The sequence below is a fragment of the Erpetoichthys calabaricus genome, chromosome 10, assembly GCF_900747795.2.
Source record: "Erpetoichthys calabaricus chromosome 10, fErpCal1.3, whole genome shotgun sequence".
Classification (NCBI taxonomy): Eukaryota; Metazoa; Chordata; class Cladistia; order Polypteriformes; family Polypteridae; genus Erpetoichthys; species Erpetoichthys calabaricus.
In genome coordinates, this window is record NC_041403.2 from 96771603 (window position 1) to 96798249 (window position 26647).

Below are 26647 nucleotides of genomic sequence, written 5' to 3' on the forward strand. Positions count from 1 at the left end.
TTGTTGCTTTGTTGTTGCTCCAGGTTCAAGGGGAGGATTCTTCCTGAACTGGAGTGCACTCTTTCTCTTTGCTCAATGATCCTTGTCAAAGGTGTACTGCTGCTTCCTCAGTTTGCCTTCTGCTGTTTTTTTCTACTTCATAGGGAAAAGGAATTAGTCATTCTGGCACGAGAGTTAAGATGCCAAAGTTCTCTTTTTGAAGTCATGGCTCCTCAGCCTCAGCTTTGGATTCACAGACTGGGTCTCGCCTTCTGGTTCACAAAAATAGCAGTTTATCAGCTTCGGCTATTCAAGAAAAAGTGGCTCATAGCTTTTAGTTTTTAGCTTTTAAGAGAAGATTTTAGAAAGTCATTTTAGGAAATGTACACAGAGTGTTCCTGGAATGAGTCCTGGAGTTCTCTAGGATTCTCTAAAGAATTTCAGTGAGGAGGAGGAGGTTGGGAGCATGCACACTGTTTACAGTGCGTTGCTGCACCTGAGTGTGTTCAAAATTCTCCAAGCTTCTCTTTGCTTAACCCCATTTGTCTTGCATCTTTTTGCTTCTTCTCATTTATGAAAGATCATGTGCATATGGTTTTGAAGGAAGGTTTAACATTCTCTTGTTTGGATTAAAGTCATTTCCAGTTTCAAAACTGGTGTCTCTTCATAAGCAAGTTTTTCACTTTAGTTATCACCACTTTGTCCTTGCTAGAGTTCATTTCACACCTTCTGGCTCAAGAGGTCTGCAGAGGATCCTCTGGAGAGATGTCAAAGCAACTCTGGCTTACACCTTTCTTATCAGATGAAGTCCATGCAGATCTGGTACAAACTAGAGTTCAGTCACTTACTTTCGAATACAAGTCGGGGTTTTCTGCAGCTGGATGCAGGCATCCCTGTTAAATCTGCTTTCTTAACAGACCTGGTGTTCTATGAAAGCCTACCAGAATGGACAATGTCCACTTTGTCCTACAGATGTGACAACACCACCGGGCCACTTGATAGCACGTGGTCATGAATGGATGTGTTGGACTGCATTATTCCTTAGATAATATAAGCAGCCACTGACCTGCCCTGGAAACCTATATCTTTACAGCTCATGTCAGTCCCTGAAGCACCACAGAGTTTTAGCATGGTGAAACTGAAGAATATGAAACATTGACCTTGACACTGGAGGTAACAGGAGCATGGCCAGAAGTGGGCAAAGAAAGGGTTAAAAACTGTTTAAGTCAGTCGCTTAACATTTTTAAATTCAGGATGAGAGGGAGAGAGACGGTGATAATCACTCAGTTGACAGAAGGAAGAAAGGCAAGAGTCTGGAGGGAGGTATGGGAGGTGAAAAAGGGAGTGAAGGATTTGACATACTGTTGGGGAATTAGATAAGCTAACCCACAGAACTCTTAAGAGATCTGTCTGAAAACCAGAAAGGCAGAAAGCTTACTGTTCTACTGCTTTATTATACTATATTTTCCATGCTATGTTTATTCTTCCTTGTCTATTTAATTTTTTTTTTAAACATAAAGTATTATTTTTTGTACTTCTTGGTCTTAGTGTTATTCTGAGTTTAGTAATAACTTAACATTATCTCCTATTGCCAACAATTTGATGGCATTTCCTGGTAGCTCACTAAACCAGCACTGCAGAGTTGTACCTAGTGGAAGATGCTTGGAAAAGGTGAAACTTGTGACCTGATGGAAGCTTCTAAACATGAAGTTTTGCTGCTTTCTTGATTAGTTGAAGTGGACTAATAATAATGGTTTCAGCAATTCAGTGAAATGCGATTATTGTGCTAAGTAGCAACAGCTCAGGCATGGTCAGGAAAAGTTGGAGATTTCACATGTTGTGGATGGGAAATTTACAGAACTGAATAACAATATGCTGAAGCTGTAGTTGAATATAAGACTGTCACCAATAATAACAGAAGATTTTGAAACACTTTAATCTACAGTGCATCCGAAAAGTATTCACAGCGCATCACTTTTTCCACCTTTTGTTATGTTACAGCCTTATTCCAAAATGGATTAAATTCATTTTTTTCCTCAGAATTCTACACACAACACCCCATAATGACAACATGAAAAAAGTTTACTTGACGTTTTTGCAAATTTATTAAAAATAAAAAAACTGAGAAATCCCATGTACATAAGTATTCACAGCCTTTGCTCAGCACTTTGTTGATGCACCTTTGGCAGCAATTACAGCCTCAAGTCTTTTTGAATATGATGCCACAAGCTTGGCACACCTATCCTTGGCCAGTTTCACCCATTCCTCTTTGCAGCACCTCTCAAGCTCCATCAGGTTGGATGGGAAGCGTCGGTGCACAGCCATTTTAAGATCTCTCCAGAGATGTTCAATCGGATTCAAGTCTGGGCTCTGGCTGGGCCACTCAAGGACATTCACAGAGTTGTCCTGAAGCCACTGCTTTAATATCTTGGCTGTGTGCTTAGGGTTGTTGTCCTGCTGAAAGATGAACCGTTGCCCCAGTCTGAGGTCAAGAGCACTCTGGAGCAGGTTTTCATCCAGGATGTCTCTGTACATTGCTGCAGTCATCTTTCCCTTTATCCTGACTAGTCTCCCAGTCCCTGCCACTGAAAAACATCCCCACAGCATGATGCTGCCACCACCATGCTTCACTGTAGGGATGGTGCCAGGTTTCCTCCAAATGTGACGCCTGGCATTCACACCAAAGAGTTCAATCTTTGTCTCATCAGACCAGAGAATTTTCTTTCTCATGGTCTGAGAGTTCTTCAGGTGCCTTTTGGCAAACTCCAGGCGGGCTGCCATGTGTCTTTTACTAAGGAGTGGCTTCCGTCTGGCCACTCTACCATACAGGCCTGATTGGTGGATTGCTGCAGAGATGGTTGTCCTTCTGCAAGGTTCTCCTCTCTCCACAGAGAGACCTCTGGAGCTCTGACAGAGTGACCATCGGGTTCTTGGTCACCTCCCTGACTAAGGCTCTTCTCCCCCGATCGTTCAGTTTAGATGGCCGGCCAGCTCTAGGAAGAGTCCTGGTGGTTTCGAACTTCTTCCACTTATGGATGATGGAGGCCACTGTGCTCATTGGGACCTTCAAAGCAGCAGAAATTTTTCTGTAACCTTCCCCAGATTTGTGCCTCGAGACAATCCTGTCTCGGAGGTCTACAGACAATTCCTTTGACTTCATGCTTGGTTTGTGCTCTGACATGAACTGTCAACTGTGGGACCTTATATAGACAGGTGTGCGACTTTCCAAATCATGTCCAGTCAACTGAATTTACCAGTGGTGGACTCCAATGAAGCTGCAGAAACATCTCAAGGATGATCAGGGGAAACAGGATGCACCTGAGCTCAATTTTGAGCTTCATGGCAAAAGCTGTGAATACTTATGTAAATTTGCAAAAACCTCAAGTAAACTTTTTTCACATTGTCATTATGGGATGTTGTGTGTAGAATTCTGAGGAAAAAATAAATTCAATCCATTTTGGAATAAGGCTGTAATATAACAAAATGTGGAAAAAGTGATGCGCTGTGAATACTTTCTGGATGCACTGTATTTTATTTTATTACAACCAAGATTAATGTCAGGATAAGACAGTGTTTAATCATGTTGTAGTACCTTTTTCCCCCTGTATGTTTTAGTGCTTTTCTGTCACTCTGTTTGTTTGTATCATTGGCCACTTATTTGCATGCTAAGGATGTACCCCATGAGCAGCATGTTGGTATACCATGGGAGTCTTAATCATGTGTGTACCACAAGGGACACCATTATGTGGTGAACACAACATTGCTTCTCGAACTTTAACAAACTAATCCATCTGCATTTTAGAAATGTGATGTCTGGGTAATGCAAGTTTTTCAGGGGATATTTCAAAAAGATAGTTAAAGTACAGGTTGGGATCCTAAGCACCTGTTCCACTATGTCAAACTACCAAAATGACATGAGTAAAATGAAAGTCAAAAATAAATTAAAGTCTTTTCTTAGAAACCTTTTCCACAATTACTTCTTTCAAGTACAGTGGTATGAAAATGAACATACACCCCATGAAAAGAATTCTTTTTTGAGTACTGTATGACAAACTGATATTTAATCCTAATTTTAACAATACTGATAAGTTAAAAGTGATCTAATTATTCTTTGTAATCCTTTATTGAATATAAGTCAGAAATACATTTGTCTGTTATGAAAAATATAAGTACACTCCTAGTTTTAATAGTTTATGTTGCCCAATTTGGCAAAAATAATTTTGTATAGTAGATAGTTATAATTGTCTGTCTCATATGTCAAAATTTTTTTTTTTGCTTGCTTCGCCTTACAAAATGCCTTAAGCTATGGGATGAGGCTTATTTTGCACGTACTACACACAACATTTCTATCTAGTGAGGTCTAGGCTTTGACCTACGTCTTTCGGAATCATTCCTTTGTGGATTTGCTTGAGTTTTATGGGTCAATTTCTTGTTACAAGGTTCAGTTTGAGTTAACCGTCAGCTATTCTCCTAAGGTACTCTGGTAAAATGTTGAAGTCAGCGTTGACTATATAATTGCAAGCTGGCCAGGCCTTGATGCAGAAAAGTAGTCCTAAACCATAATGCTTCCATCATCATGCTTTTTGCTTGTATAGGAATGTTTTGGTCAAAGGCAACTTTGCATTTTTTTTATCTTTTCACATTTTTACCAAACAAGTCTACCTTTTTCTCACTTGTCCAAATCATACTCTACCAGTACATCAGTTCTCCATCTAGGTTTTATCTGTAATCTTCAGTCATGTAGCTATATATTTTGTTTTGAGAAAAGATGTTTCTTCCTGATGCTACTTGTTGGACAAAGTTATGCAGTCTCCTTCAGATGGTTGACTCATGCACTTTTACCAGTGGACTGAATTTTTTTTCATTTGTCGATGATCTTTAGGAAAGTGAACGGTTGAGTACAAGATGTTTAGAAATGTCTTTAAAACCTTACTTAGAAACATTTTTTTTTTGAGCGGCCTCAGAGAGCTCTTTGATCTTGATATGATTTAGGCACTCAATTCAACACTCAGTGACCTTCCACACCACAGGTTTCTGATGGCAGGGACATCCCAGCCACTTTTTAATGACGTTCTAATCTTTTACACCTGTATGGGTGCATTTGAGTTTAATTAGGCACTTTATACAATGCTAAAGGTAAAGGTAAACCAAGTTTTTCTACACAAGAAAATTTCCATTCTGTTGATTTAAATTGTACAAATTAATGCAAAATATGTAGAGTTAGATGTAGTGTTTTAAAGTTCTGAGAAGCAATTTTATCTTTTAAAATTAGATCACATTTATCTATTTGTATTGTTCAAATGGTAGTCTAGGATTGTTTAGTTTAAAAATGTGTGGAGTTTACTTAATTTTTCAGATCCACTGCAGAGTAAAATTCCTAATGCTTCTTCTTGTTATGACTGTGAATCCAGAATTCATACAACTGCTCTGTGTGCTAGCAGCTTTGGTGGAGGAAGGGTGAAGTTATCACACATCACAAACCAGATGACTTACAATCTGGGAATGTTGTTATACACAATATATTGTGTCATTCAATAAATTTAAAAAATTGCAGAACTACACAAAAATATTTTGATTAGTAATGTGAAGAGCATTGGTAATATTTCCAGAGTATATCAATTCATGTCACAGTGGTCACAGCTAGAACCTTAAGCACTGTTGTGAAAGAAATCTCTCTTTGTAAGTATTTCAGGTAAGATATGGAATTCAGTCATTCACATGAAATAATGTTTCATCGATACATGCAAAACATGCTGTAGTTCATGTGAAAAGTGTACAAAGGACACAAAGCCCCTAATTAAAATTATCTAAACTATAAAGGTCATTGACCATTAATTGTGAACAATGCTACGTAGCCCCAGCCTCACTAGGGCACATGTTTTGGGAATGTCCTGAATTAAAATCTTTTTGGTCCAAGATATTTTCTTATTTATCAAGTGATATTAGATTTTTGATCATTCTAAAATTCTCTCACAGCAGTATTTGGAGTTATTTGTGATGGGATTAGATTATCTAACTACAGTATAAACTCATAATGACTTTCTGTATTATGTTGTTATTGCATGTTTCTCAGAATTTTTTTTTTGCCTTTTGTATTTTTCGTCTCCAGCAATGTTTGTTTGAACATATTATAACACTTCTCTTGTAATGTATATTTTTGGAAATGACTACAATTTATATTAAAAAATGGCAGCATTCATGGAAAAAAGCAAATATTATATAAAAAAAATAACAGTAAAATTAAATAACATTTAAAAATAACAATGCTAACAATTCCTAAAATTACACAAAACAAAAAGGCACACTAATGAAGGCAAAGAGGGATATTATGATTATTGGTTGTACTTTAAAATGAAGAGGAGCCTTTACCTAATGGAAACTAAATATTAGTGTTTAGCAGGTTATTTGAACAAATAAAAGCTCTTAGTGCTATGGAGATAAAACTCTCCAGGGCTCATGTAATATAGGAATATTTCTAGTGTTTCAATTCAAAATGCAATGAAGGCCATACTGGGATTTTCAGAAGCACTAGTTTATAAAGATTGTTGATTGAGACTTCCATGCCATACTGAAATCATATTTTTAAAAACATGTCAGATCCTACTGCTCAGCACATTAAGATATATACTTTCATTTCAGAATGGAATAAATGTCATTTCCACTTCAGTACAAACTGCTATGTGACAGTGTGAGGTATCACTGTTGGTGGCATTAGACATTGTTATGAACTTAATTAATTCTTGGGAATACAGAAATGCTTTCTTGAGCTTGGAACAAATAAAGTACAGTCTATCTATCTATCTATCTATCTATCTATCTATCTATCTATCTATCTATCTATCTATCTATCTATCTATCTATCTATCTATCTATCTATCTATCATAAACAATATACAGAAACGTCTAAACCATATACTAATATTTTATCTCACGCACTGTATACACACACATTCTATAGTACATTTTTATGAGATTTACTGTAATACACTATATTTTTTTAATTTGCCAAGTATTCACAATTAAGTAACAGCTGAAAATTCAACCAAGTTGTGAATTAATGTGCGCTTTTTTGCATGTTTTTTCAAAGAAGTCTCATAATAAGGAGTACAGTAAATACTACTAAGCCTGATTTCTTTAATCTTTTTTGTCATCTTTTTATGGAATTGCTGGATGCTGTCTTCATGATATTCTTTGCTATATGATTCAGAAGACATTTTTTGCTCCTGCTTGTTTTTTTCATTTATGTTACCCTGCATTTTATGCCTACCCATCTTAGTCTTTTTGTTATTAAATGTATATATTTTTTTAATGTAGCACCTGTTTGTTCTTTTTTTGGAAATGTAATGTTTTCTGAAAAAAAAAATTATAATGGATATTTTGTCTTCTACCTGAAAATTTTAAAAATAGCATGCTTTAAATATATTTTGAAAGTGAGCAATTTCAGTATACTTTATATTTAACTGGTAAACTTTAGATTGTCAGTATCCTGCATAGCAATTGATCGCAACAGAAAAAGGCTAAAATGAATATATAGCATTTTGCAATCATCATTTGGAGTGTAGGCAGCATGGTGGTGCAGTGGTAGCGCTGCTGCCTCGCAGTTAGGAGACCTGGGTTCACTTCCCATGTCCTCCCTGCGTGGAGTTTGCATGTTCTCCCCGTGTCTGCATTGGTTTCCTCCCACAGTCCAAAGACATGCAGGTTAGGAGAATTGGCAATCCTAAATTGTCGTGTGTGTGCTCTGCGGTGGGCTGGTGCCCTGCCCAGGGATTTGTTCGTGCCTTGCACCCTGTGTTGGCTGGGATTGACTCCAGCGGACCCCCATGACCCTATGTTAGAATATAGCAGGTTGAAAAATGACTGAGATTTGGAGAATACTGGAATAATAATCAGGGAGACCTTTGTTTAATGAAAAGTATAAAAACACAAATCTAGAATTTAATGTAACAGAATACAGAATTTTGTGTTATAAAAAAAAGAAAAATGCTTTAAACTATTTGCTGGAAAACTAAAAAAAAAATGTGTGTGTGGCAAACATAAGAAAATATTATTTGGGAAAAAGTGGTGTGCATTGCTTTTATGACAATAAGCAAAGAGCATTTATATGTGTAGTTGGAAACTGAAACAGGAAAGAGTTCAGGTCTTTTTTGTTTTATTAGACTTTATACAAAAAGTAAAGTGTAAAGGGTTTATTTCAAAAGATTGAAGAAATACCTGTCTGTTTGTGAAGAAAGGGAGAATATGCTGGGACTTTCAGGGAAACAGAAGAAGAACTTAAAAAAAACCATGAAAACAAAACAAAAAAGAGCTTAGTTTTGTGCACAGTATATAAAACAAATGTGGCTAAAGCAGAGAACATGCTCATGAATCTGTAGCACCAAAGATACCCAACACAGTAAGAGTCAGGGGTCTTAATGCTAATGGCGCTCAAGTAATAAAGCACAAGAGAAATTAGGCTTTGGGTATCTTCTTCTGAGATGAGTCCAGTAAACACTCAACGGAGATGGCAGGTTCATTTTAAGTCATGCACAACAGGATTGACTTGTTTTAAGCACATGAAGTGCTGGATGTATGTCAAGCATGGAGGTAAACATAAGTGTTTAGATTAGACATTTCATTCCAGATCAATATAGTCTCATCTTTGGGAATATTGCTTCACCTATAAATAAGAGTTAACAGACTTTGCAGATTTACTATTTTATGATTTAAATCACAAATCTGTTGAGGCTGCTTAAACTATGCCAATCAAAAATAAAATTAGGCTTTAAGGAAATAAATAAAAATGTTTTTCTGGTCAACTAAATCATGGTAAATGGGAATTTAAAAGAATATTTTGCTTAGAAGAGGTTTGAAGTGGACTGTTTCCTGTCAAGAAGACCATTACTTCTGGACAGCACACTCCAGTGTTTTGGAAAATTAAGAAGGAAAATAAAGGCATACTGTAAGGATTAAAGATAACAATTTTAAGGAAGGTGACTAAGGTCTCCTTGAAGTAAGAGACTGTAGGATAGTAAAATGTACAGCAGAAGACAGGAATGTGTGGTTTGAAGAAAGAGCATGGACACTGCAGCTGGAGTGTGGTGCATAACAAACTGATAAGTTTGTTTCAGAGGATGACAGAGAGGAGGTGCTAGTTTTAAAAGGATTAAATGCATTCAAGAAAAACTAACACCATATTTTGAAGTTGTAGGCTTTTGAAGAATTCACTGCTGGTGTCTTCAACTTCATTGCTTATATATAATATATAATGCCATTTTTATGTATGACTCTTTAAAACAATATCTTTGTAGTGCTAGGGTGTTGTACCGTGTTAGCCATTATGAATGTAATGAAATGTCAAGCAAAATGACACCTTTTATTGGCTAACTAAAAAGTTATTTTTTTTTTATAACTAAAAGTCATTACATCTTGCCTGAAGAAGGGGCCCGAGTTGCCTCAAAAGCTTGCACATTGTAATCTTTTTAGTTAGCCAATAAAATGTGTCATTTTTCTTGACTTTTCACTACAAACAATATCTTTCTAAGTTATATTTATCATGATAGTATTTTTGCCTAGTACAGCAATCATTTTGTCATAGGTTTTGAATGCAGGTAGTGCCTTATGTAATACAAAAGAAAGTACATGTTTGCCATCTAGTGGTCTTCCACTGTAATGTGAAATAATTTGTTATCTCTTCTTTTAACCACTACTTTTCATTTTTTATTGTTCACGTATTGTAAAATTAAGAAATTCCTTGTGTAGAGAAAATGTTAAAATTGCAAAGGAAGTACCTTACAGTAAAGACTAATATAAGAATGTCTATTATTCAGCAGTTATACACTGCTGATGTTCACAGTAAAACACATACAACAGTATAACCCATGAAGCAGATTTTTTGTCAGTAATGTTTCAATATGGGAATATGATATAATATAAATACAACAAAAACAACATTTATTTATATAGCACATTTTCATACAATAAAGTAGCTCAAAGTGCTTTACATAATGAAGAAAAGAAAAATAAAAGACAAAATAAGAAATTAAAATAAGACAACATTAGTTAACAAAGAAAAAAGAGTAAGGTCCGATGGCCAGCAAAGACAGAAAAAACAAAAAAAAAAACTCCAGATGGCTGGAGAAAAAAATAAAATCTGCAGGGGTTCCAGGCCACGAGACCGCCCAGTCCCCTCTGGGCATTCTACCTAACATAAATGAAATAGTCCTCAATAATCATACTTTTCAATAATCATATAATCATATAAGACAAATAGATAACAATACTCAATCTTTTTGTCGTTAAGTCTTGGAACATTGAGGTTTTAAACTTTTAGGATGGTGGTGGACAGTAGGGATTCATAGTTTCACAGTTTTTATTACTTCATTCTCCTTATTATTAATTTTTGTTCTAATAAAGATCAGTTACCATATTCATTTTATGATTATGATATTTAATTCACAGTAGAAATTCAGTCTCTAACTTGTTTTGCTTATTGTTTCATTAGAAACTATTAATGATGCCAACAATTTGTCAGAAAAAAATTGCAAAGAAAGTGTGGGCAGGAATATGGAAAATGTATTATTTGTATTTTTTATTGTTTTAGGTGTATTGAGTTTTTACCTATAAACATATTAATGGTGTCAGAATATTATTTGGAAACATATTATATTTATATTCTATTTATAGCTTACAATTCATATTTAAAGAATTATGTATTGATACGTACTGAACTTTAATTGATTAAGTAAGTCATTAAAGCTGCTATTGTGGGATTGGAGCATGATTTGAAAGTAAAAACTGTGCCACTTATGGTTTTCCAGCAGGTGTCACCCTTTAACAATTATGAATACACTGGAAATAAGGAAAGATAATGCAAACTCTTTGCATTCATTGTAATTAATATGCTTATTATCGTAAATGTAAGAAAATGTTTCTTTTTGAAACAATGAAACATTACCTTATTTAAAAAATAGAGAGAAGCATGTTTAATGTTATATATTAACATGACAGACATACAAGAATGCTAGTTTTCTTCTATATCTGTTGTGACAGATAGGGGGTGCTATTGCTCCCTTGAACCCTCAGATCAGACGCCAGACACCAGATAAAAGTCCAATAATTAAATTTATTCAGACAATAATGTGCACCAAGCACCCTCCACTCCACAATACTCATAAATAATACAATACTATAATACAATAATCAATCCTCCACTCCCAAATGCATTGTCACCCTTCCTCCCAACTCAGCTCAGTGCTCTGGTGTTTCCCACAGTCTTTTATAGTCCTTGACCCGGAAGTGCTTCTGATTCTTCAATCCAAGTGATTACCCAGCACTTCCGGGTCAGGTGAAAACTCTTCTTCTTTAGCCCGGAAGTACTTTATTTCTTCCGTCCTCGTGACAGGGAAGTACTTCCGGGCTATACGGATAATACACGTCCTTGAGCCTCCCTGCAGCGTCCTCTGGTGGCCCCATGGTATCCAACAGGGCTGTGTTGGAAAACTCCAAGGTCCATTATGCCCTGCTGGACTTCGGGGCATCTCCACACTGCAGGAAGGGCTCCACCTGGCAGCTTGGGGGTATTGGCCAGGATAAGCTGCCGGCCTTAGTCCACACTGTATTACAATTATACATTTTTAAGAAGTATTACCACAATGAATAATGAGCATGGTAATTTGGTAGATTGTACAGTTAATAAAATAGCAAAGTCATCTTTCATCCACAAAAATGTGAAAGTAGTATTCACTGAAATGTTTACAGCAATCCCTCCTCCATCGCGGAGGTTGCGTTCCAGAGCCACCCGCGAAATAAGAAAATCCGCGAAGTAGAAACCATATGTTTATATGGTTATTTTTATATTGTCATGCTTGGGTCACAGATTTGCGCAGAAACACAGGAGGTTGTAGAGAGACAGGAACGTTATTCAAACACTGCAAACAAACATTTGTCTCTTTTTCAAAAGTTTAAACTGTGCTCCTTGACAAGACAGAGATGACAGTTCCGTCTCACAATTAAAAGAATGCAAACATATCTTCCTTTTCAAAGGAGTGCGCGTCAGGAGCAGATAATGTCACAGAAATAGAGAAAAGCAAACAAATCAATAGGGCTGTTTGGCTTTTAAGTATGCGAAGCACCGCGGCACAAAGCTGTTGAAGGTGGCAGCTCACACCCCCTCCGTCAGGAGCAGAGAAAGAGAGAGAGAGAGAGATAGAGAGAGACAGAGTTTGTTTTTCAATCAAAAATCAATACGTGCCCTTCGAGCTTTTAAGTATGCGAAGCACCGTGCAGCATGTCGTTTCAGGAAGCAGCTGCACAAAAGATAGCAACGTGAAGATAATCTTTCAGCATTTTTAGACGAGCGTCCGTATCGTCTAGGTGTGCGAACAGTCCCCCTGCTCAATCCCCCTACGTCAGGATCAGAGAAAGTCAGCGCAAGAGAGAGAGAAAAGTAAGCTGGGTAGCTTCTCAGCCATCTGCCAATAGCTTCCCTTGTATGAAATCAACTGGGCAAACCAACTGAGGAAGCATGTACCAGAAATTAAAAGACCCATTGTCCGCAGAAATCCGCGAACCAGCAAAAAATCCGCGATATATATTTAAATATGCTTACATAAAAAATCTGCGATGGAGTGAAGCCGCGAAAGGCGAAGCGCGATATAGCGAGGGATTACTGTACATACAGTATACAGTATTTTAAAATTAAGACTATATAGGTATTTTCTAGAAGACTGAAACTTACCTGTCCTAATGGTAATTGTTTAAATTTGCAAATTGCCTTACAGATACAAAATCCCTTATATCACAAAAATAGAGTAAGTGACTGCAAAGAGCTAACTTTGATTAATAAAATAACCGATGGGCTGTTCCTCCACTTAATAGACTTCTTTTAAAGCTGTTAACTGCAGTACATAACTCTTTATTTTGATCCATATTGCCATTAAGCTTTTTTTTGTAATAAAGGGTTTCCTGGATTTCGGCTAAAGTACAATCTCATAATTTCCACACAACATACATGTTGTGCATATTGTACGAGGAAGAGTCAACCTAAAGTTAGAAAATGGAACGAACCTTAACAAAACTGATCATGTCATTTCTCAATGTAGTCTCCACCCTTCTCAATGCACTTGCACCGCCTATCTGGAAGTGCCTGGATTCCAGCAGAATAAAAGGTTTTGTCCTGTCCTTGCAACCACTCATGCACCACTTTCTTCATGTCGTCATCTCTCTTGAATCAATGACCTTCTCGGCATGTAGTGTTCGACGATAACTCGGGTGCACGAGTGGTTGCGAGGACAAGACAAAACCTTTTATTCTGCTGGAATCCAGGTACTCCAGATAGGTGGCACAAGTGCATTGAGAATAGTGGAGACTACATTGAGAAATGACGTGATCAGTTTTGTTAAGGTTCATTCCATTTTCTAATAAATCAGATTTTCTAACTTTAGTGTGACTCTCCCTCGTATATTACATAAATATTAATGAAAATAAAAGTTTCTTCATAGAAAGTAATAAATCTCATATTCTTTTGTTAACTGAAAATATGTGCTCAATTCTCAATCTTTATTATTTTTATATTTTATCATCAAAACAAATATTTTTCAAGTTCTATTAAACAAATGTATTCAAAATCATTATGTAGTGACTACATACAATTAACTCATTTTTACTTAGTAAATGCATCAGAGTGAATTTGGTGATTTGATTGATTATTGGGTATACTCCAGTAAAAATGAAAAAGACATAGAGAAAAGTATAGTAAATATGTAGTAAGTAGTATGATCTGCCTTGATCTTAATCACATTACCCATTTCAGTCAAACAACAACATTTGTACACACTAATGGTTAATTCTAGTGTCACCTTGTAAGATATTTGTCCTTTACCAGAAGTTTATGATTTCTTTTTTGGCAATTCATTTTCTTCATCTTATAAATGTAAAAAAAACTGAAAGGTCATATATATTATCTTCTCCAGTTGCTTCCTGCAGCACTAAGAAAAAAACAATTCTATTTCCTTTTAATCATGTATTGTTTGCCTTTGCTACTGTGTAGTGTGAAGAAAATCTACACATAAGTTTTATCATATTCTTTCCAATATGCTTCAGCATAAATAAATTGTAATCAATACTAGCTGAAATACCAAGCATTATCCAGGTGTGTTTGAAAATGTAATATTATTGTTATTTAATAAAAAATACTAAGAAGAACATAGCTCAGATTTTATAATTATAAAAATGAGTATTTATTAAATGAAAATACAAAACTATAAATATCTTTTTGTAAACTATTGTCATGGTTTATATATTTAGATATATCACAGGTACATTATTTTTACTTTCCATGTCAGAGCAACTTGAATAAAATGAAAAAGTATGGATTCCTACATCAGTTAATGGATATATTTGATCTAATGAAATCTGCAGGTTTAGCTGTAAACCCAGGAAAAACTGTTATTGCCAAGACGGAGGTGCAGTACCTTGGGTGCACCATGGGTGGCAATCTCATCTGACCCCAAGTGGAAAAAATGGCCACAATCAATGATCATCTGACCAAGAAACAGGTCACGTTGTTCCTTGGTTTGGTGGGATGGTACTGAAGGTTCATCCTCAACTTTTTAGATATTGCAGCACCCCTCATTGACCTGCTCAGAGGCACAGCACCCTGGAACATCAAATGGACAGATAATTGTGACACTGTCCTGATTTTAACAAACCTCTTCTCTTACGGTGGATGCCTCAGGGGAAAGTCTATGAGTGGGGTTGATGCAAGGGGAACAGGAAGAGTGAATGCCAATTTTGTTTATTGTAGGAACCTTTTTGACAGAGAAGAAAAGCATGCCACATTAGAAAAGGAAGGGCTTGTGATCAAATGGGCAATAGACAGTTTAAAGTATTATCTTTTGTCAAGTGCTTTTGTAGTGGAGAGCAACCACTGAGCTTTGCAGTGGATGCAAAGAATGAAACACTCCAATGCTCGGGTGGCTCGCTGGTATTTGGCATTCCAGCTTTATCGATTTCAGATTCACCATTTTTCAGGGAAAAAGAACCTTGTAATTGATCATTTATCCCATCCTAATGCACTGGACCCTTAAAGGGGAGGGTGTGTGTTAATTCACCTACCAGGCACTACCACTTTAAAGAAAAAAGTCCTAAGAAGAGTATAAAGATGACATACACTTAGGGAAAAAAAAGTTTAAATCGTTGAAGTGCAGGGGTGCACTTTCACAAGGATTTTAACTTTGACTTCGGCAGGTTTGCAAGCATCTCCATAGCCGCATGCTGTAGATAAAGTAAAAAGTGCAGAGCGTTTCAGTTCATGCATGCATGCATTTGTTTTGAGGAGGGGATCCCAGTAGAAAGACCCAAGAAAAACCACTTACTTTCTGGTGGAGCGTGTCGGGGGGGAGCATGTTGGGGGGTTGGCGTGCTCATGGCCGTGCTTGCCTACACTCATGCAAGGCCACCAGTCTATTTAACACATGTCTTGCACAAGCTGAGTATAGCACCTGTGTGGAAGGCTGCTATAAGTAGGTGGTAGTGGCGTGTCACAGGATTGGCTGGAAGATTTGTTCACCGAGAATAAGATGCACTCCCTGCCTATAGAGATTGTATTTTGACTCACTTGGGTGGAGAGTGTAGTTAGCATAGTGATTTTTTTACAGTATACCAAACAGCGGCTTCTGCCTTATTTATATATATTTTCTTTTGTATATACAGTAAGTATAGATCTCTCCTAGTTATAGTTTAGTTTTGATGGAGGTATTTATATAGATTTTGGGTTTTTACAGCTCTGTTTTTTTTTCTTGTAAGTATTTTTTGTGGATTCATGGGATTGATTTTTGTGTCATTTCTTCCCGAAGACATTTTATTTATTTACTACAGTTTTTGGTGTATAAACATTTTTGTCTTTATTATTCATTTTTGGGACTAGCAAAATCATTTTAAATAATATTCACTATTTTAAATTTTTTTTCTTTGAATTTTCTTTCTGTTTTTGTGCACCTGTAAATAAAACTCATTGCTTTTTTTTTGGTAATACCACCCTTTTGTGTCTGTGTCTCCGTGTCTGACTTCTTTCAAGTCTGATCACGCTCTTCCCTAAACTGCAAGATGCCCAATGTGTAGTCTGGTGCCAACCTTGCCACTACATGGGGTGTCACAATCTTATAACAGTGCAAGATGCTCAGAAACTAATTATGTCTTTAGTTGAATAGATTACTGTAAAGTACTCCTAACAGGACTGCCTCAAGAAACATATTAATTAATCAGTTCAGAATGCAGCAGCAAGAATCTTAACCAGAAAAGAAAGTTTGAGCACAACTCAGCATTACATTGGTTATCTGTGACTTTTAGAATTGTTTTTAAATACAATTTATGGTATATAAAGCTCTAAATAATCTTGCTTCTTCCTACAAGTTGTACTACCTGTCCATTTATATTTCCAGTTGTAACCTTAGATCTTCTAATAAGTTGTTTGCTTATTATCCCAAGAGCTAAGCATAAAAGTAGTGAGGCAGCCTTATGCACCATAAATCTGGAATGCTTTACTAATAGAGATACACCAGACTAGCACCATGGATCATTTAAAAAAAAAATCTAAAAATCAACTTTTTTTTTAATTTGGCATTTTCTTAGCTGCATTTTAGTTGTACATGTAAAAGATTATACATGGCCTAGAAATGTATTCTTTATGGATTTGCAACCATTATTAGCCTCTATTTTTCAACAATGCTACCTAATTAAAGTACTGTGCAGCTAACTGTGATGTTAGAATATAAGTGGATACTCCAAATGTCAACAAGACCCACTGTATTAAATTTCCTAGAACACAGCTTAAAAAACAATATGAAACTTCTTAAGTACATTTATGTTAGGTAGAATGCCCAATGGGGGCTGGGTAGTCTTTTAGCCTTGGATCCTCTTGCAGATTTTGTTTTTTGTTCCAGCATTACACCCCTGGAGTTTTTGTTTTGTTTTGTTTTTTTCTGTTCTCCCCAATCATCTGACCATAGCATCAGTCTTATCTTTTGAGACCTAAAAATCTATCTATGTATAAGGACTCTTTTCTCTTTTTCTTTTAATTGTATATCTACTGTATGTTATGTAGATAGATAGATAGATAGATAGATAGATAGATAGATAGATAGATAGATAGATAGATAGATAGATAGATAGATAGATAGATAGATAGATAGATAGATAGATAGATAGATAGATAGATAGATAGGACAGTGACAGATGTCTGCCGCTGAAGCTGCTTCGCTGTCTGGAGATGATACTGTTTAGTGGATGCAGTGGATTCTCCATGATTGACAGGAGCCTGCTCAGTGCCTGTCGCTCTGCCACGGATGTCAAACTGTCCAGCTCCGTGCCTATAATAGAGCCTTCCTTCCTCACCAGGCGTGAGGCGTTCCTCTTCTTTATACTGCCTCCCCAGCACACCACCGCGTGGAAGAGGGCACTCGCCACAACCGTCTGATAGAACATCTGCAGCATCTTATTGCAGATATTGAAGGACGCCAGCCTTCTAAGGAAGTATAGTCGGCTCTGTCCTTTCTTACACAGAGCATCAGTATTGGCAGTCCAGTCCAATTGATCATCCAGCTGCACTCCCAGGTATTTATAGGTCTGTTTATGTTTTTCCCATAGGTTTAAGGGGTTTTCCATTTGGCAGAACACCAACATGACATCAAACAGTTCACGGATCTTTTGAGGTGAGCGAGACAGTGCAGCTTCCTGTAGAGTCTCGTCCCAGTTGATATCGTCATGTAATAAACCGAGTGCCCTGCAGGCTGACTTATAGGTCGGATGTAGGACACCATCAACTGTTCTGAGAGATTTGAAAGATGTGGGACCTGTGATTTTGTTGAGCAGCAGTCGAAGATGGTAGCATTCAGAGTTATTTGGGTGTACAGTGTAGACCCGTCCCAGTACATTATCCTTTTTTACTCCCGAATGTCCTGGTACAGGGTTGCCCTGTTTTCTTCGACGAAACATGTTGTTTGCCCACACATAATATGATGGAATTTCATTATAATGAAGTTGTTTTGCAAAATCATCGTGTTTACAAAGGTCAAAGAATGCTGAAAGGGTGGTTTGTGGTGGATTGTGTACTTTATCGGCAACGTTGGCTTCTGTGAAATAAATTCTTTGTCCGTTCTCAAGATGCACAGCAAGATGAACGACCGGAGGGAAACGTTCGTGAATGGGAAAACAGAAAATGCACCAGGCTGCTTCAGAGCTACTAATGTAACGACCAGCTTCGTATCGAGATACTTCGTCATTTTCATTTTGTATTGTAAATACTGCCTGGTCACTTCCCTTGTTAACATACTTGCAGATGTATTTGATTGATTTTACTGAAGTGCAAAATTCGACATTGATGTGAGCATTGAAGAAGCGGGACAGCACAGGACTATAAGGGACCACCCATCTGTTGTCGATATCTACTCCTTTGATGTTAATTGTATGACCTCCATCAGCAGGTGCGCGCAGGCGGTACTGAGGGTAACCATCTTCTCCGGTCTGAGTTTCTGAGATGAACGGACGCGGGTACTTCTTAGTGCATATTCTGTTGATCACGCAGGGTGAGTTGATATTATGAGGTCCACATGGGCCGTGAATCATGGTGGATTTTACTATTTTGTGTAGGGCAGGGTCAGTCTGTGGATCAGGAATTTCCGCACGGTTGAGTTCATTGATGAGAGCTGGTTGAATCCTATGTTTTAGCCACAATAGAATGTGTGCATGGGGAATACCTTGCTTTTGCCACTCTATGGTGTACATGTAGCAATTTGTACAGCCGAAAATGTTACTCTTTGTGAGCAAGTCTATCATTTTGCAAATCTTGAGATGAAATACACGACTGATAAGGTCGTGGCGATCATGAGGTTTTTGACGTGGAAGGAGAATTTCAGTGATGTCAGGCCATTTAGGATTGCAAGTAAATGTGATGAATAAGTCAGGGCGGCCATAATGACGTACGTATGTCATTGCGTCTTGTGTACGCTCGTGCATATAGCGAGGTCCTCCAGTGAAAGAAGATGGTAATATCACAGCTTGACCAAGTTCTGTTAAATCAGTGTCGTTTTTGTCAATAGCATCTTTTAAGTGAACGTAATTTTCAGCTCGTAGTTTTTTCTGATTTAGTCTGATATAATTTAGTCTTTCGGATTCAATTTTTGCGTACATATCAACTAAAAACTGATTTAATAAAGTTCGGAAGAAAAGGATAGTATTATCATGATGTTGTCTGATCATAAGGCGGTATGAATAGAAGTTTGCTGCAGAGACGGTTTTGTTCATAGGTAACTTACTGGTAGCATGAACTTGAGGTATAGACACAGAATAGCCGTCTTCACCATAGCAGAACATGAGAGGATACTGAAGTGCATCATAGGATCTGTGGGTTTCTTTAATGCGTTGTAGTTTATTGTCTCTGGTTTTCAACACAATATCTCTATTGTTGAACATTTGCCCAACGATGACAACACCAACTTGATGAACTGTGGGTTTATTAAATCTGCCTTTGTGTGCATGTAATGGTTTTTTGTCTGCGTGAATGACAACTTTGAAGTCTTTGTCATCATCTGAAATACTGTCCATTTTGGAGTGGAAGTCCTGGATGTAAGTGTTACAGTCATGGAGCATTTTTTGTAATTGCTTGACAAGGGGTATGTTAAGTCCAGAAAAATTAGCACAGCGGATTTGTGCTTCCTTTTCATCATCCCCGACAAAATAAATTTGCAAAAATTTGTGTTCCTCACTCGGCATAGGTAAAAGACTGCCAATGAAGTGATACACTTGTCCCTGAACTTTAAATGAAAGCATAAAATTTCCCTCAACGATTTGTTTAGCACCAAATGACGTCATTTGAAATGTGCTGTTGTACTTTCGAATATTGTTCAAGAAATGCTCACTTTGAGGATGTTCGCCATTTAACAGGCCCTCAAGAAGGTCAGGAAGCTTACGTAAAGGAGTGAGAGAGACTTTACCACCGTTACAGCACAAACCAGGAGACTCGCATTTCCACTTCTGAGCTTGACAATAGTCACAGTGAACATCCATGGATCCAATATGTACTGTTTTGTCAGACTCATAATGTATGTTTGGGTCGTACGTAAATCCACAATTGGCTTTTTTGAGCCAAACCTGTTGTTTTCGTATGAGCCGCTTTTCATTATTGGGATCGTATCTAGAAACAGAAGCTCTATTAACTTGTGGATTTGCCTCCGTGTATTTAGCGACAGCGTCTCTATGAACTTGTGGATTTGCTTGTGAGTATTTAGCCACAGCATCCCTATTAACTTGTGGATGTGCTTGCAAGTATTTAGCAACAGCGTCCCTATGAACTTGCGGATTTGCTTGCAAGTATTTAGCCACAGCATCCCTATGAACTTGCGGATTTCAGTACCGCCGGCGTGCACCTGCTGATGGAGGTCATACAATTAACATCAAAGGAGTAGATATCGACAACAGATGGGTGGTCCCTTATAGTCCTGTGCTGTCCCGCTTCTTCAATGCTCACATCAATGTCGAATTTTGCACTTCAGTAAAATCAATCAAATACATCTGCAAGTATGTTAACAAGGGAAGTGACCAGGCAGTATTTACAATACAAAATGAAAATGACGAAGTATCTCGATACGAAGCTGGTCATTACATTAGTAGCTCTGAAGCAGCCTGGCGCATTTTCTGTTTTCCCATTCACGAACGTTTTCCTCCGGTCGTTCATCTTGCTGTGCATCTTAAGAACGGACAAAGAATTTATTTCACAGAAGCCAACGTTGCCGATAGAGTACACAATCCACCACAAACCACCCTTTTAGCGTTCTTTGACCTTTGTAAACACGATGATTTTGCAAAACAACTTCATTATAATGAAATTCCATCATATTATGTGTGGGCAAACAACATGTTTCGTCGAAAGAAACAGGGCAACCCTGTACCAGGACATTCGGGAGTGAAAAAGGATAATGTACACAGTACACCCGAATACCTCTGAATGCTACCATCTTCGACTGCTGCTCAACAAAATCACAGGTCCCACATCTTTCGAATCTCTCAGAACAGTTGATGGTGTCCTACATCCGACCTATAAGTCAGCCTGCAGGGCACTCGGTTTATTACATGACGATATCAACTGGGACGAGACTCTACAGGAAGCTTCTCTGTCTCGCTCACCTCAAAAGATCCGTGAACTGTTTGCTGTCATGTTGGTGTTCTGCCAAATGAAAAACCCTTTAAACCTATGGGAAAAACATAAAGACAGCATAGCAAAAGATATTAGGAGACAGACTGAAAGAGATCATATACGAACAGAAGTCCACCAGTGGTTAAATTTGATCTATAACAACTGTCTACAGTTGCTTGAAAACTATGTAATTGGTATTGGAGGTCAATCTCTTCATCATTACGGTTTGCCTTCACCTTTAACAGAACTGGCACAACTTACATCAAATCCCAAGTACTTGAAAGAGACATTTTACAACACCTCACAATTGGCCAATATAGTCACAAATAACGAGCGTTCGCTAAATAGTGACCAAAAGTCAGTTTATGACCAAATCATGAGCAGCGTTGCGTCAGCCACTGGCACGGTGTTTTTCCTTGATGCTCCAGGAGGAACTGGTAAGACATTCCTAATAAACCTTCTCCTTGCAAAAATCCGAGCAAAACGTAACATTGCCATAGCTGCGGCTTCTTCTGGCATTGCTGCAACTCTTCTAGAGGGTGGCAGAACTGCTCATTCAGCTTTCAAGCTGCCTCTGAACCTCAACCATACTGAATCCCCCATGTGTAACATATCAAAGCAGAGCAACATGGCTGAAGTGCTGTGACATTGTCAGCTTATTGTCTGGGATGAATGCACTATGGCACACAGAGCAGGTATTGAGGCTTTAGACAGGACCCTCCAAGACATCCGAAACACCAACAAACTTATGGTAGGCTTGACAGTGTTACTGGCTGGAGACTTCCACCAAACCCTACCAGTCGTGCCCAGAGGAACACGCGCTGATGAAGTTAAAGCATCTCTGAAATCTTCATACCTATGGCCACAAATCAATGTTGTTACTTTAAAAATAAACATGAGAGTTCATTTGAAAGGTGACAAAAATGCCGAGGAGTTCTCTGCTCTTCTGTTGAGTATAGGTGATGGCACCTTCATACAAGAAAATCGTAAAATAAATATTCCTACAAATCTCTGTCTCATCGTGAATACCTTACAAAGCCTTCTTCAAAATGTTTACCCCGATCTACGAAATCTCCACCAAAATGACGTGTCATGGTTAAGAGAGAGAGCTATCCTGACACCAAAAAATGACATGACTACGACTATAAACCACATTTTACTTCAAGAAGTACCTTCACAACCAAAAACATATCAATCTGTTGATTCAGTTGTTGAAGTAGAAGACGCAGTACATTATCCGATAGAGTTTCTCAACACTCTAAATCCTCCAGGCACTCCTGAGCATAATCTCATTTTGAAGGTTGTGGCACCAATAATGTTACTGAGAAACTTACACCCACCAAAACTTTGTAACGGCACGAGACTTCAGGTCACATCTCTATAAAACAACCTGATTGAAGCAACTATTTTTACTGGCAGTGCCTCAGGTGACACAGTTTTTATTCCTCGCATCCCCTTTATACCATCTAATCTCCCATTTCAATTCAAACGCGTTCAATTTCCAGTAAGGCTCTGCTTCGCAATGACAACTAATAAGTCTCAAGGACAAACACTACAAAAGGTTGGCATTGATTTGAGGCAGGATTGCTTTTCACATGGCCAACTGTATGTTGCATGCTCAAGAGTAAGCTCAGCGCACAGCTTGGTCATATTACAACCGGAGGGACGAACTGACAACGTCGTATACAAAGAGATCCTTAACAAATAATTATTTGTATATTTTCCCTCAGTTTAAAAATGTTTACTTTTTTCTTAATTAAAATATTCAGCCAGTATTTTGCCGCTGCGAAGCGCGGGTATTTTGCTAGTTTTCCTAATAAAGCAGATGTGCAATATTACTCCAGTACATGTGCAATGCTACTTCTTATTCAGGAAAAGAACACAGTTGTCCCACGGGAGAAAGACTTTCCAAGACTAAGTTCATAAAGCTTATGGACAAAGGCATAACCGTAACAATAGGAGCTTCCACCTGCAGCTAAAGTCAATTCAGTACACATGTACTTTGTGAGTATGCCTGTATCGATGAAACACAGGAAGCTCTGCAGTCTACTTGTCACTTTACGCTGTAGGAAGATAAGTAAATACATCAAGGTAAATAACATTCGATCTGGTTTTTATATAAGTAACATATACATGTTTTTATATAAAGACCATCACAAAACATAATCACAAACGGAACTTTGCACAATACCTTGGCAAGCTCAGTAAGCCCTGCTTTTTCTTTGAAAGACACATGTGGGGCAGAGTGAATGGCAGGATGAGGCCCGACCTGTTGCTGCATCCAAATTGTACTATTTTCGTTTGGTGTAGCTGCGTTGTTCTTATGTGTGAGTAAACGTTTCTTGCGGGGAGGGCTTCTGTTCTCTTTTTCTGATGTAGAACCCTCATCCTCAACTGAGTTCACCTCTCTTATAGCACGTCTTTATTTGAAAACAGCAGTGTTATATCGGGGGGAGCGTGAACATGACTGAGAGAATAAAACTGAATTTAAAAAAAACACAAAAAAAAAGCTAACTTTTACAAGAACCATAAATTTACACGGGCTATTACACACTCAAATCAAATGCATGTTTTTATTCTATAATAGTAGAAATAAGAGCAGCTCACTACTCAAAGTGGAGGCACCCGGGATCGAACCAGGAACATCTTGATTATGAGTCAGCAATTCTTACTGATGCACCACCCATGTCAATGTGGTGTCACTGTTGTACCCTAACCCGACTTCTTTTCCTACAGTTATATTCTTGAAAAAAAAGCACACTTGTTTTGTTATACTTGTACCTTTTGTGAAAGTGTTTATTTGATATATGTACTTCAGTCTTCACACATTATACTCTTCATGTCTACATTCTGTCAATCATTACTAAAATATGAAAAACGTTTCTTTTTTAGTTATGTGTTCAATATTTCTTGCATTTCTCGCAATTCCTGTCATCCTAAATTTACATAGATCGTTGTAGACATGGAACACACAAGAAACGTATTTGTTCCAAATAACAATGTATTATTTACACTATATAGCTCCTGGTACCTCACAACCAGATAAACAAGACTTTAGCTGGGAAAACGTTTTGCCCTTTCTGAGGCAGTAGGGGGGGATGGGATAGCAGGCTGGATGCTGCTTGTGCAGATTGACATATTTACAAAACAAAAAGCGCTGATGGAGAGGTGCAAAGGAATTTATGGTGGGCTGGGATTACTAGTTTTTTCATAAGCTTCATGGATTCTAGTGTTAAACAACTACTTCTGCATGACTGACAAAGCAGCCCCAGTGTCTATTTCCATACCTATAACCTTATCATCAATCATTAAAGCTGATTTAAATGGTTGTTTCTGTTTATATATTTGTACTTAGCACATTGGGAGCTCACACTGTTCCAGTTCCACATATTTTGTACTTTTTTCTGCTTTCTGATCTTTACTTTTGCTGACGTGGTTGTGTCACCTGGCATGCTCTTATATCAGGGGTCGGGGAACTTTTTTACCCATTACCCCAAAATTTGTTTATTTAAGTCACCATTACCCCCATGATTTGAAAGGAAAAAAATTTCAAATTATTTATTGAATCTGTTTTCAAATATAATATAAAAATAAAAGGATAAATAATACAAAAATAAAAGGACAACATTCACTTGGCGAAATGGTGTTGTTTCATTTTTGAAACAATTACATCAAAATTAGGGCATTTTGATGTCAAAGCAATTTGAATATCGTCTGTGGGCTCCAATCTGTTTCTGTGTTTTGTTTTTATATTTAACAAAGCAGAAAACCCTTGCTCACAAAGGTAGGTTGTTGCAAAAGGTAGCAACTTTTTGACTGCCTCCTCATGTGCAATATTGAAAGCCTTTGCAGCTTTTGTCATCCAAAAATAAGACAAGTCTGCTTTGTTTTTAAATTCCAAACTTGCCTCATTATTGCATCGTAATTCGAGAAGTGCCTCTGCCAATCCTTGAGGTTTTTCTGGTACAGCAGCAATTTCACATTTAAAGGTATCTATAACCCAACTGACAGTATGTGAATCAATATCTGGAAAATAAGTTGAGAACCGCTCTTTGAGATTGGTAAGATGCCTTATAACTGTATCCTTGATGTTGTCAAAAGTAATACTTTCACAATCTTCCAAAAACAAAGCTAATTTTGAAAAGGCTGCTATCTTGTTTTGTTCTACTTTCTGTCTCCATGTTCAGTGTATTCATATATTCAAAAATATCAGTTAAATATGCGAGATATGCAACCCACGAGGAGTTGGTGAACTTATTTGCGAGGGCATGCTTTTGATCAACCAAAAATTTTTCAAGTTCAGTTTTGAGAGCCCACACCCGGTTCAGAACATTTCCACGTGAAAGCCATCTCACTTCTGTATAATAAAGTAGCTCTGTATATTCGGCCTCACCATCTTTACATAATTCACGAAAAAGTCACGAATTTAGTGCGTGTCCTTTCACAAAATTGACAATCTTGATAACATCATGCATGACGGCTTCCAATGCAGGTTCCAAATGCTTCATGCTTATCGATGGATCATACAGTGGTTAACTTCAATTTTTGGATTCATCTCTCTCGCTAAAGCCGAAAAGCCGCTAACATGACCCAACATAGCTGGAGCTCCATCAACAGAAACGGTGATAAAGTTTTCCCAGTTTAAATTAATATTATTGCATGGGTTTCCTCCGGGCACTCCAGTTTCCTCCCACAGTCCAAAGACATGCAGGGTTAGGTGGACTGGCGATTCTAAATTGGCCCTAGTGTGTGCTTGGTGTGTGGGTGTGTTTGTGTGTGTCCTGTGGTGGGTTGGCACCCTGCCCGGGATTGTTTCCTGCCTTGTGCCCTGTGTTGGCTGGGATTGGCTCCAGCTGACCCCCATGACCCTGTGTTCAGATTCAGCGGGTTGGAATATGGATGGATGGATGAAGTATTCATTAGCTTTATTGAAGATGTCAATTCCACGAGATCGCAACTCGAGAGGAGAACAAAACAGCAATTCCTCTTCAAATGCATGCAAACCTTTGTAGCGAACATACACCATCAGCTGTGAATTACTACTGATATCTGTAGTCTCATCAAGCTGAATGGCAAAGAATTTACTCTCTTGTATTGAGGATATAACTTGTTCCCTCACATTTTCTGCTAAAACAGATTTCCTTTCTTTCACAATTTTTGCAGACAGGGGAACTGAATTCAGTTTCATGGCTTCTTTCTGACCACACATAATTTCTGCTATTTGTAAAGCTGCCGGTTTAACCAATTCCTCACCAATAGTATATGGTTTCTTATTTCGGGCGATCAACCACGCCACTTGAAAGCTAGCTTTTGCTGCTGAGTGTTGATCGAATGTGCCTGTCAAGTTGCTGTCTAGTCTTTGCCTTTTGACAGGCATTTCTAAATTTTCAAAGTAATCCTGTGGTTTAGAAGACAGGTGTGGGTGTAAATTATTCAAGTGTTTCTTCAATTGACTCTTTTTGAAAGACTCCATAGTCAGTACTTTTAAATAGACAACAC